The following is a 12,936-nucleotide window of genomic DNA, read 5'->3' on the forward strand; positions in this document are numbered from 1 at the left end:
GGAGCCTCTTTAAAAAAAAAATTTATTACTATTACTATTTTTATTGGGCAGGAGAGAAACATAAACTAAATCACCCACATGCAGAATTCCTTGCAGGGGTAAAAACAAGAGCTTCAGGAAGTCTAGTGCAGGGACTAGCCCTGCTTCTTTCCATAATCACAGAAACAATGGCCTGTGACAGGCATTCAGCTTCTCTCAAAATACTGCACACGGTAAACACCCGATGCACTCATTCACCTTGTGAAGTGGTGAGCCAACCCTGCAGACAAAAGAAACAGGATTTTGCCTAAAACAGCCCCGGGGGCTCGCCTGGGAAACAGGAAGCAAGAACAGGTCTGACCGCAGGACCTCCTGGGGCGTTCCAAGGGTTTAACTCAGTGCTCAGAAACGGCACACAGGCCGAGAGGTGTGTTCGGGGATCCCAGGCCCCGCGCTTGACCCCACGGCCGCACCTGCTGCATCTGAGCACCCATAAGCCGCCATCTAGGGAGCATATACATTTTATAAAACTGGTTCGTCACTCGCCCCCACCCTGCATCGAACTTGGCCCCTCGGCGCCCAGGGAGGATGAAGCAGCCACAGTGACCCCTCGTGGCCGCCTCTCCGCATCACTGGATCCTCATCAGTGACATGGCAGGGGCGCTCCCGGGAAGGCCGGACAGGCCAGACCCGGAATCGACCCAGCCGGTGGCCCCACGAGCTGGCTGGGCCCTAGTTGAGAGACGGTGATGGTGTTGTTCCCCAGGGAGGCAGGGGAAGTAAGGGACATGCACACTTGCATGTGTACACACAAGCTCATACACGTGTGTACACACCCACACAAGCTCGCACGCTTACACACGCATACACCCATCCATGCACGTTCTTGCAGGGTTCACAACCGGCCAAGGGATCCCCCTCATCTGCAGACAGATGCCTGCACCCACCTTGCAGGCCAGCCCAAAGACGCTGTCACCCAGGTCCTGCTGTTCCCGGCTACACCACCCTTTCCTGCCTTCTGGGCTCCCCACTGAGGTCCCTTAGGACCCAGTCTCTTTCCCCTTGCAGGTGGAAGTGGCCCTCCCCACCCCACTGTGCTGCCCAGGGCACCCACAAGGCCTCTCACACAACGGCCACCGAGGAAGGACCTGCTCCATCAGATGCCAGGGGCACTCCATGCAGAGCGTGACTGGGGACCAACAGAGGTATCAGCTGTCCAGCAGCCGCGTGTTAGCCTCAGTCCTCGAGCTCGGGAGCTGGTGATGTTCGGCCACGCCTTGTGTGACTACTGGGGATCGACTTCTCCCATCACCCAAGGAGCATGACAAGATCTGGGAAGGTCAACGGCGGGTCATAAGCCCCAGGCCGGCAGGCCGGCGGGGGAGTGGGTGTCAGGGTGAGGCTCTGCAGGGAAAACAGTGAAGATGGCACAGCAAGAGTAAACCCAGTCCCATCCCTGCTCACTGAGAGCTAATGTTCCAAGCACTTTTCTAAGTCTTTTCCGTGCGATGACTCTAAATCCCTGTCACAGTCACACTCCCACGAAGCTGTTACACAGGAGTGCCACCATCCCATTTCACACCACCTGGAAACCGAGGCAGAGACGTTCAGGACCTTGCCCAAGGTCTCAACCCAGTATCTTGCATCGGTGATGCATGGGAGTCCTGCCCAGGATCTTCCAGAATGGCCCACTTCACCTTCTGGCCACCATCACCCTGAGCATTAGCTTTCCTTCCCGAACACGTGTCCCAATCTCTGACGCCGCAAATGTGGTCATTGTAGTTACACTGCAGGGATGGAATGTCTAGTTCTGAAAGCAATTAACAAAATCCGCTGGTCTCATGTTTGTCAGCTCTCAAAGGAAGAGCTAACATGTTTACATACAGTTATGATGCACCAGCAACATTCGGACACACTCAACTCAGTTAACCCTGGGACAATTCTCAGCGGTCTGAACTGTCATGGTGGGAAAACCAGGGCCCAGAGAGGTTGAGTGACCTGCTGCAGGTCACACAGTAAGCGGCAGGCTGGCCTCAAGTCTGCACACTCGTTACGACTCACGTGACATCTCTCTTGTGCAGTTGTGACAGCCAGCACCTGGCCAGGGCGGGGGAAGCAAGACCAGATACCTTCATCGTTTTGATCGCCTAAGCCCACATCAGAAAAAAATAAACCACTGACAGTTAGAGGACCAGCACATGGCTGTTTTTAGCCAACTGATACCAGCAACAGTTTTGAGTGGACTTTTCCTGCACCATGACAAGCCACCCATGGCCAGAGGGTCCTGGGCCCTTCCCAAGGTCGTCCTCACGCCTGCACTGGCCATGGGGATGGTGCCACATGGCTCCCAGAGCTCCTCCTGGCAGGCTGGAGCCACATGCACTACGGGGACGGGTGTGAGCAGGAGGTGCTGACTTCCAATGGCAGCTGTGAGCTACCCTGATTAAACAGTGGTCCACGGACCACCTGGGGGCCTGCCCCTCCAGAGGCTCAGGCCGGGCCTGCTTGCTCAGACGCCTGGGCCAACCCATACACAGCCTGGACATTCCTAGCTCTGCCCCAGGCTGAGAATATGAGACAAGGAACAGAACATTCTTCACTGCTCAGCTGCCTTCATGTTCCCAGTGAAATCAAGTCAGAGGCGAAGCACCTGACACCTACCATGCACCACAAATGCCCCCACAAGTTCCTGCAAGAACCAAGAGCTTCCGCGTGTACACACAACGAGGGACCCCAGAGTTCAGGAAACTCACAATCTACGTCAAGTATCCAGACAAGTCTGATCTTTCTTTAAAAGGCAAACAACTAGGGGCGCCTGGGTGGCTCAGGCAGTTGAGCGTTTGACTCTTGGTTCCAGCTCAGGCTCTGATCTCAGGGGTCATGGGCTCTGTGCTCAGCAGGGAGTCTGCTTGACCCTCTGCCTCTGCCCCTCCCCCCACTCATACTCGTGCATGCTCTTTCTCTCCAAAATAAATGAATGAATCTTAAAAAAAATGAAAATAAAAGCAAATGATTAAAAACAAGTCTCTTCATGAACAGACATTTTTCCAAAGACGACAATGCAAATGGACAACGGACACATGAAAAAGTGCTCCACATCACTCGGCATCAGGGAAATCCAAATCAAAACCTCAATGAGATACCACCTCACACCCGTCAGAATGGCTAAAATTAACAAGTCAGGAAACGACAGATGTTGGCGGGGATGTGGAGAAAGGGGAACCCTCCTACACTGTTGGTGGGAATGCAAGCTGGTGCAACCACTCTGGAAAACAGTATGGAGGTTCCTCAAACAGTTGAAAATAGAGCTACCGTTCGATCCAGCAATTGCACTACTGGGTATTTACCCCAAAGACACAAATGTAGGGATCTGAAGGGGTACGTGCACCCCAATGTTTATAGCAGCAATGTCCACAATAGCCAAACTGTGGAAAGAGCCCAGATGTCCATCGACAGATGAATGGATAAAGAAGAGGTGGTATATATACACAATGGAATATTACACAGCCATCAAAAGGAATGAGATCTTGCCATTTGCAACGATGTGGATGGAACTGGAGGGTGTTATGCTGAGTGAAATAAGTCAATCAGAGAAAGACATGTATCCTATGACCTCACTGATATGAGGAATTCTTAATCTCAGGAAACAAACTGAGGGTTGCTGGAGTGGTGGGGGGTGGGAGGGATGGGGTGGCTGGGTGATAGACATTGGGGAGGGTATGTGCTATGGTGAGCGCTGTGAATTGTGCGAGACTGTTGAATCACAGATCTGTACTTCTGAAACAAATAATGAAATATATGTTAAGGGAAAAAAAGAAGAAGATAGCAGGAGGGGAAGAATGAAGGGGAGTAAGTCGGAGGGGGAGACGAACCATGAGAGACGATGGACTCTGAGAAACAAACTGAGGGTTCTAGAGGGGAGGGGGTGGGGGGATGGGTTAGCCTGGTGATGGGTATTAAAGAGGGCACGTTCTGCATGGAGCACTGGGTGTTATGCACAAACAATGAATCATGGAACACTACACCAAAACTAATGATGTAATGTATGGTGATTAACATAACATAATAAAAAAAAAAGTCTCTTGTGCACTGTTGGTGGGAATGTAAAGGGTGCAGCTGCTGTGGAAAATAGTATAGCAGTTCCTAAAAAAATTAAACACAGAATTACCATATGCTCCAGCAATTCCACTTTTGAATTTATACTCAGAAGAATTAAAAGCAGGGACTCCAAGAAATACTTTCTACCCACAACATTATTCACAACAGCCAAGAGGTAGAAGCAACCCAAGCATCCACCAGCAGATGAACAGAGAAACAAAATGTGGTCCATCCACAGAACGGAGTATTATTCGGGCTGTAAAAAGAAGGGAATCCTGACACCCACTACCAGGCGCGACCACAGCCACAAGGGTACAAATGCTGTGTGTTCCCCTCCCACGGGGGCCCTGGAAGCATCAGACTCACAGAGACGGAGAGTGGAGGGGCCTGCGGAGGGTTAGGGTTGAATGAGGACGGAGTTTCAGTTTGAGAAGATGGAAGGAGTTCTGGAGAGGAAAGGTGGTGGTGGCTGCGAGACAATGTGAATGTCCTCAGTACCACTGAATTGTACATTTAAAAAAGGGTTAATATGGTAAAATTTAAATTATGTATATTTCCCCATAATTTAAAAATTTAACAAAAAGCAATTCAAAATAAAAGAGTCTAACAAAGCAGAACCCTGTTGGAGAGCACGGAGTATGCAGGTTAAGAGACGTTACCGTGTCCCGCTCAGCAAGGGCCGCCTCCACCCAGAGCGGGGGAGGAGACGCTTGGGCTCCTGGGATCAGTTATAGCTGCCATGGGGTCACGACCACAACTGTGCCCGGCCAACAGGTTTTCGGGGGGGCCTCTGTGCCCTCCCAGTCCCCAGAATAAGGTCAAATTTAGGTGAGCTCAAACCAATGAGCACACCTTGTCCACAAGCTAGGCCCAGCCATCTGAATTCAGGGAAACACCAGCCCTTCCCATCTGATGAGACACACGTGGACACCATGATGTCACAGGACCTGAGTGCCTGCAAGCAAAGGCCCCGAGACAGGCCTGGTTTGTTGAAGAAAGTCAGGGCTGATCAGGGAGGGCTTTCTGGAGGAGGCAAGGCCAGGGCACTCTACTACTGCGGCCCAGCTGAGGATGGCTGGGAGGCCCTGGTCTCCTGACTGGTCTTCCACACCCGTATGGGAAAAGCCTTCAGCCTGGGGAGGGTTGGCATCCAGCGGACACAAGACTGAATACCGCAAGTACCCAGCAAGTCTGGGATTATGCAGCTTTGCTACAAGGACTCCTGGCTCCACAGGGGAGTGGTGGCTCCAGTCACAGTGAAGTAGGGCTGCTTCCTGTGTACCCCGCAGCAAGTGCATCCCCCACCCAAACGGTCACCCGCCATATTGTTAGGTTGCTTGCAACGCTTTGCATCTGGGGTGCGAACGCAAATTCTACCACCTGGATTTTAATACAAGAAACTCTTCAGAGTGTTGGTTGCAGTGTCACCCAGGAATTTGGAATTGCATACAAACGTGGGAAACCAGATTTTTCTAGCTCTTGAATAAGCAAAAGTAAAGACCAAAGAGGCCCCCGATGGAATCCACCCAGACAGAGAACGAGAGGCAGTGGTATTTTCCTTTTCCCGCAACTTCAATGCGAGCGACACGCTGAAGGCTCGCAGTTTGGGATGCACGCAGCAGGCCCCAGAGGCATGCATTCGTAAGGCACTGGAGAGAGTAAAACCTGGAGCAATCTGGGCCTCATCTGATGAGAAGTTGCAGGACTGCTTCGTGCCAGGGTCTTACTGGAATCGTCCTTCCCTCAAACACCCCTCTGTTCACCGGTGTCTTCTGTCAGCCAGCAGTCACGCCGAAGTGAGGCGCCCATGAGAGACACGTTACCCAATGCAGGGAGCTCAGATCGCAGGTCTTAGCTGCGGTGTGCCTTACCAGCTCCCACACCTGTCCACTTCAGAAGGTCACAGCGACAAAGCTCAGGACCCTGTCAACAAAGGTGCGCAGTAGTCTGTGCCTCCCTGCTAGTGTGCAAACAGGACAGCTCCCGGAACACGCCGGTCTGCAGGGAGGCGGGAGGCCTGGCCGAAGGTAGGCTCTGGCCTGCTGAGCTGACTGTTACTCGACCCAAACAGACCCAGACTTCTTTCAGTTCCACACGGGCGCTGGCTCCAGCAAGGCCCTCAGGTCGCTAGGCTGGACTCTCAGGAACAAACGCCGAGACACGGTTCTGGAAACCCTTCAGACAGCGGCCACATCCCATCAGAACCAGCTTCCAGAACTCACATGTATCTCGGGGAGGGTATGCTGCATGACCCAGCTACCTTCACTTCCAGGGCTTTAGACTCAGGCTGTGCAGAGACCTGGAGGCAGTCGGCAGTGGAACGTCCGGTGCTGAGAAGAGAAGGTACACTCGCTTCCTACCTTGGCCCACTACCCTGAGCCAACGTCTGCGAGCACTTCTCCCACTGACCCCACAGTCGGCTTTGATGTGCTGTCTCCCAGAGCCATCGGGACAGCCGATAGAACATTCTCCTCCTTCTGATGGTTACTGAAAACCGAAGCAGGATCAGGTCTGTGCAACACTGCCATTCAGTGTTTTAACTTCTTACTGACTTCTGACCCCTGAAGAGGAGGCCTGGCCACTGTGGGGTTTGGAGTCCTGGAATAGAAAGTTCTGGGCCCCAGAACTCTCCAGGGAGGGGGGCTGGGGCAGGCTGGTGTTGGTAATCCCAAGCACAATGTTGATCCACAAAAATGAATCACACTGAGCCTCACAACATTTAGCCCTTCCTGCAGAGAAAATTTGCCTCTTAATATTATCAACTAGGTGGTAGCACTGATACATCCTCAAACACAGACATTAGCCTCTCTGACCTGCTATTCACCATCTCGCGCAGTGTGGTTCTGCCAGGCCTCTGCTCTGTTCCTGAAATGGACGGGCCTGCCGGACACTCATCCCATGGCACCTGAGAGCAGGTCAACCGATCACGCTGCGGGGTTTTAGAAAAAACAGGGCTTTCGCTGAGAGCTGACGAGCACGGTAGTGTGTATTTTATTCAGGCCCTTGCGCTTTATAGACAAGAAACCTGGGGACCTGAGGGATTGGGCAAGCTGCCAGGGGCCGCCCCTGCTCTCCCCACTCCCCACCAAGACACCGCCGCGCCGGCAGCCCCCACTCTCACTCTGGCTCCGCTCTGACACTCTAGCAGCCATAGTTTTCCTTCAGTAGAAAATAAATAAATAAAATACAATGTAAGGTCAGAGTCGGAAGATAACACATTACGTCGGGCTGTGTAAACAATCCTACAAAGATACTGGGTGGACGTTATTTACTTCCTAAGTACGATGTTGAAGCACATGGTCCACTTAGAAGACTGTGCTCGCTGCACCTAATATCACCGCTGTCCTCTGAGTTCACCTGAGCACAATGAGTCACAGCAGGGACGTGGAACGGGGCAGGGACAGGGGGTTCCGGGTCCAGCTTTGCCACCCCTGTGCTGGACCCCCTCCAGCAAATCACTCCACTCCTCGCGGCCTCAGTTCCCTAAAATGCCCCAGGTGGATGAGCTATTTTCTAAGACCCTTTCTTCTAGTTCAAATGCTCTCTTTGTAGGAAACACCCTGGGCATGAGCAGCATTGTCAATACCCAGATTTTCTGAGTTGCAGGGACTGCCAAGCTTCACCCCATTCTGGGGAAGTCACTCACTGCTTCCCGCACGTGCCGCCCGTCCACTGGCGTCCCAGCAGAGCTGAGCAGCTGCAACCCTCCCCCGGGGCCGGCTGTCGGCCACCGTGCTAGGCGGCAGCATTGGCCGTCAGGGCCCTTCGCTGAGGGGGTTTCTCCCACAGACCGAGTGCCTTCCGCGGCCTGGGCTGGAGGAGCCCCACTCTGCTGCCCCCGGGCTGGGGGACCTTCACCCACTGCTGAGCCTCTCTGATCTTCAGGGGTTTGGCCTTTGTTTCGTTTGCTTATTTCTGTAAATAAGAGTGGAGCCAAAACATCTGAACATCTCTTCCAGCTTTAAAATCCAGTGGTCATTGCCCGCTGGTAGGAAGACGCTCTCCCCAAGTAGCGGGGCCACGAGGGATTTCATCGACCTGAAAGGGAGTTTACTGGGAGGGAGACTCGGTTAAAAGATGGGAAAAGCAAAACCCAAACCACCATGGCACACCTCGTTTGCAGGCCTGTGCGTAGGCAGGCAGTGTTCTCACTTTTGGTGACTCTGCCATGAAGGTGGGAGCCCATTCTGGTTTTCTGCCCACAATCTGGGCCGGATGGACACAGTAGCCTGCTTCCATGATTTCAGCAGTGTTCTTTTCCCGGAGGCAACACGGTTTCCCGGCCACCGTTAATGAGCTGAGCAGGCTCCGTGCTCCCGGTCAAGGGAGGGATGGCCGGCCCTGACCTTCAGGTCCTGGCCACACTCGAGCAACCCCAGGAAGTCAGGCTCATCCGGGCAGGGCCCTGGCTGGGGACGGGAGACCCATCCGAGGCTGGCCCAAGGGTGCCCAGCAAACCTCACTGTCAAGAGCTCAGATCCCACCCAAATCCCTGCGGGCTGTCATGTTTGGTGCAGTCGGCTGTGGGTCCAAAGATAAGCAGCAGGGAAGGAAAAAAGGCGGTTTATCTATGGCAGCTAATCTCCCCATCAGCAGCCCTCTGCTCCAGCCCGTTGCCAAGTAACCGAGGCCGCTCCTCTTATCAGCCCGGAACGTTCCATTGACTATTCAGACAAGAATAGAAAGGCCTGGCACTGAGGGCTGTAAGCAGCACGGAACGAAAATGGCACATTATGTGGGATGAGGAAAAAGGGAATGTGTTAGCCCTCATCTTATCAGGATGGTGACAGTTACTCAAAAACAGCCATCCATCACTCGCCTCTGCACCCATTCTTATTCCAGCAACTGAAGAGCTCCTGCCTACTTTCCACTGGGGGGGGAGCGGAGACAGAGACACAGAGAGACAGGGTGGGCAGAAGAGAGTCAGGGAGGGAGGGAGCCGCGGGGGCTTGTTTACCAGCCAGGCTTACAGCGGGGCCCCTCTCCTCTCCTTCCCTTTCTCCCCCTGCCCAGCCCCTCCACTCTCACAGGCTTGGGGTAGCTCCCCAGAATGAAGGTCCTACCTTCTGAATTACCCAAATATGTGCCCTCCAGCCCAGGGAGGGCACAGCTGAGTCCCCAGAAGGCTGGGCACACCCAGAGCCTTGCAGCTGAGAAACCTGCAGGGCCCACTCCCAGCATGAGCCTCTGAGGACATGCCCGACCACTTGTCAACCGACCCAAGACCCTCTCCCCACCCCATTCCCGGCTCTGTTCTCAAGCTGGCAGAAAGAGAAACACCAGGACCTGAGTGGGCTGGGGGAGTTGCAAGGAGAAGCCATGGGCCCTGGGGGAAGGTAAAGGTGCTGCTTCCTTCGACGGCCACCAGCCTGCCCACCAGAGCAGTCCCAGGCCTGAACCCTGCATCAGAGACCTGCTCTCTGGGCCACAGGGAGCCTGATCTTCTGCCAATGTTGGTCAGATGGTGATGCATGTGCAGGCCATTCCCGTTCCCACACACCCAGCGTGGCCTAGCGAGCCTGCATGCTCTCAAGTGTCTGCAGCCAGCCACAAGTGCTTGGAGAATGGCATCAGGTGACCCAGAGACCCCTGTGTGCCTGCTGGCACCAAGGGAACACAGCCCACCGAGTCCAGGGGACACAGGAGGGCTTCCCTGTGTCTAATGTTCAGGTCCTGGAGCTCCTCAGGCACACCCTCCGTTTCTGCAGCACCATGTGAACCCACCATGGGCAGACAGGGCAATACACAGAAGACCCCCCCAACGCCCTTTTATCTCCTCCACATCCCCGCCAGCTAAATGGCCAACATTTTTGAATACCTGTCCTTCCCCTAAATGTTGTCTTCTAAAATAGCCTTTGCTCTCCTTCCCCATCACATGATTATTTGTTAGAAAAATGGAAACTTCAGAGAGATTGTCCAAAGAGAGATGGGAACTTAAAAGTTTTAGTATTCAAAACAGTAACTTATTTAATAGGAAACTCAACTCTGTACAAAGTACATTTCTGTATTTAAAATAAACTTTTACTACTAGGAATAACTACTACCACTTGGATTCTAAGCAGTTTTCCCGCCACCACTGTAATGATCACCCACACCCGGGGGCCCTGATCCGTCCATCTCGTATGTGGTGGCTGGGAATGCTGTGGGGATCTGCTTGTTCCTCTTACAAGACTCACTCCCCTGCCGCCTCAGACCTCAGCATCACCCGCCCTCCCTGTGCCCAGTGAGCCCTGCATTCTGGAATCATCCAATTGTCCATTTGTCTCCTTCCTAGTAGGGAAGGGTGGGTCCCACTCACCACGATGATTGGCCAATGGAAATGACTTAATAAGAATTTACCAAATCAAAAGCAGGCATTCGAAGAATCCCTGCAACCTATGTTCACAGCAGCGTCATTCACATCAGCCAGGAAATAACCCACGTGTCCGTCAGCAGGTGGATGGCTAAACAAAATGTGGTAAAGATGTACAACAGGGTATCATTCATCCTCAAAAAGGAGGGCGGTCCTGACACCTGCCACGACACGGATGAACCCTGAGGACACCGTGCTCCGTGAAATGAGCCAGTCACAAAAGGACAAATACTGCGGGATTCCAGGATCGGAGGTCCCTGGAGTCGTCAGATCCATAGAGACAGAGAGTAGAGGGTGGGTGCAGGGGTTGGGGTCGGTGTCTAATGGGGACAGGGTCTCAGTCGGGGGAGATGAGAGAGCTCTGGAGGTGAGGGTGGTGATGGTCACACCACAATGCGAATGTGCTTGATGCCCTGAACTTTACACCGAGAAATGGCTGAGGTGGTAAATTTTGCTATGTACATTTTATTGCAATTTTTTAAGAGTGATAAAAAATTTAGTGAATGAATGAGAAACTGAATGGAAGAGATATGCCCCCACCTCAGGAAAAGCGATGGAAAGACAGACCTATGAATGCACTGGGCTATGACATTTAAGGCAAAGCGACGGGAAGGTTCTCTCAGGGTAGCTTTCCCTGACGCGCTTGCACTCCAGAACCCCAAGGATCCAAAGTGATCCATGCAGAGGCTGAAATACATTATCACTTCCCAAAAATTTCATTAGAAACAAGCGTATCCAGTAGAAGAGCTCTTCACTTTAAAAATATCTTGGTTTCCAACCTGGATAGATCAGCTCTTGGGGGGAAATGAGTTAATAATGGATTTACAAAAACAACTTAATTTGGTTTCATGTTGGCAAAGAGATCTTTGGTGAGGCTAACAACCAGGAACACAAAGAATGCCTTCCAGCCCCGTCAGACACGCCAGATGAACTTTCTGATGGATGGGCCAACTGGAACGATGGAGACCTTCTCCAGATCAAGGCCAAGGGCAGTCCCAGTCCTCACATGGCCTTCAAGTGTTTCCATCGGAAGCCCCAATTTCAACCACCCTCTAAGGTTGCTTTCTCCAAGACTACAAAAAATAATAATTCCTGTAAACCAACATGGATCATCCTTAATTACTGCACCGCCACCATGGCTATTTAAAAACCAACCGCAGCAAAGTGCTGACAAACATTAATGAGCAGTGATGCACACACAGTATTGTAAATGAAAGGATAATGAAAGCAATTTATTTGAAAATTAAAATATGATTAAGAATGGCAGCCCGTGCAAGAGCCCAGATGCCTAAGGAAAGCGCCTGATGTGCAACCAGCTCTCATTAACCAAGGAGCCTGGTGAAATTGCTTTCCTTTCTATGACAGTTTTTAATATAAAGTAGCTTCACTAATAGATAGGTACATCCTTTCAGACCCCGAGACCTGGAAGACATTTAGAAGTAGAACATCCAAGGGCAACCCCACTCAGGTAGGTACCTCACCGCCACAACCCTCCCCAGAGCGTCCATCTTCCAGGGGCCATGAACTCTGTCCCTCCACACCAGGACGATGCGGATGCCAAGTCTCCACTCACACCCAGAATGCCATGGATGCCTCCAACAGAATTCTCACTATGAGGTCCGGGGTCTAATTGTCAGACTCTGAGACCAAAGCAGCCACATGGAAGAGCAGCTTCTGCAATCTTAGGATAGCCAGCCTTATTTTAGCACAGGCACGGCCCAGCCACATCCTGACCCAGCCTAGGGAAGGTCAGACAAGGTGACCCTCCAAGATGGGTCCTGAAGCAGACGTGGATGTGAAGGCACCAAGAGATTGGACCCTGGTGTCCCCACAAGCCCCACAGATGACCCCACAAGAGCCTTTAAAGTCAGATGGGGTAGATCACCCAGTATTTGCTGCCAATGTCCAGTCATCCTTGAGCCATGAGACAGACTCAGGCCCTCCTGGGCATCTACAGCCAGCACCATCCAGTGCTCACTGTGTTTCCAGTAATAACACAGAACACATCCCAAATCTGTGCTGAGCCCACCTCCTGACCTCTTCCCATTGAGCCCAATTCTGTTCTCACTTCACTGCTTGATGCTCAGGCTCCTTCTCCCTTCTCCTCAGTGTTTGGTTTCTTTCCTTCCTCTCTGTGTACTGGTCACCCTTTCTTTGTACCTCCCAATCAAACCATGATCCAACTGCAGACAGGAGAGGTGTGAAAGCCACAGCCCCCAGCCCGCACTGCCTTTCCTGGGCCCCACCATGGCCCTGAGCTCTAGAGAGCTGCAGTGCAGCATCTGGCCTGCCGGAGACACCCAGATGCCAAGCCAGCTGATATCCCCCCAGCCTTTATTAAACGTCAGTGTGTTCTATGGAATTGGAAAACAGAGACGGGTGGAAGAAACCCCTGCCCACACACTTCTGGGGTAATGCTGCTACATAAGCATACAGAGAAAAAGACCTCAGCATCACCGTACACACACACACACACACACACACACACACACACACACACACACACA

At 52.4% G+C, this 12,936-nt stretch overlaps 1 protein-coding gene across 4 annotated transcripts in view; it reads right to left on the minus strand.

Moving 5' to 3' along the window:
* PTPRN2 (protein tyrosine phosphatase receptor type N2) overlaps positions 1-12,936 on the minus strand; it is an 822,430-nt gene that overhangs the window by 593,649 nt on the left and 215,845 nt on the right. The gene's annotated exons all lie outside the window — the stretch shown is intronic.

Source organism: Callorhinus ursinus, unplaced genomic scaffold, assembly GCF_003265705.2.
Source record: "Callorhinus ursinus isolate GAN/ISIS: 27379988/994484 unplaced genomic scaffold, GSC_fseal_2.0 scaffold99, whole genome shotgun sequence".
Classification (NCBI taxonomy): domain Eukaryota; kingdom Metazoa; phylum Chordata; class Mammalia; order Carnivora; family Otariidae; genus Callorhinus; species Callorhinus ursinus.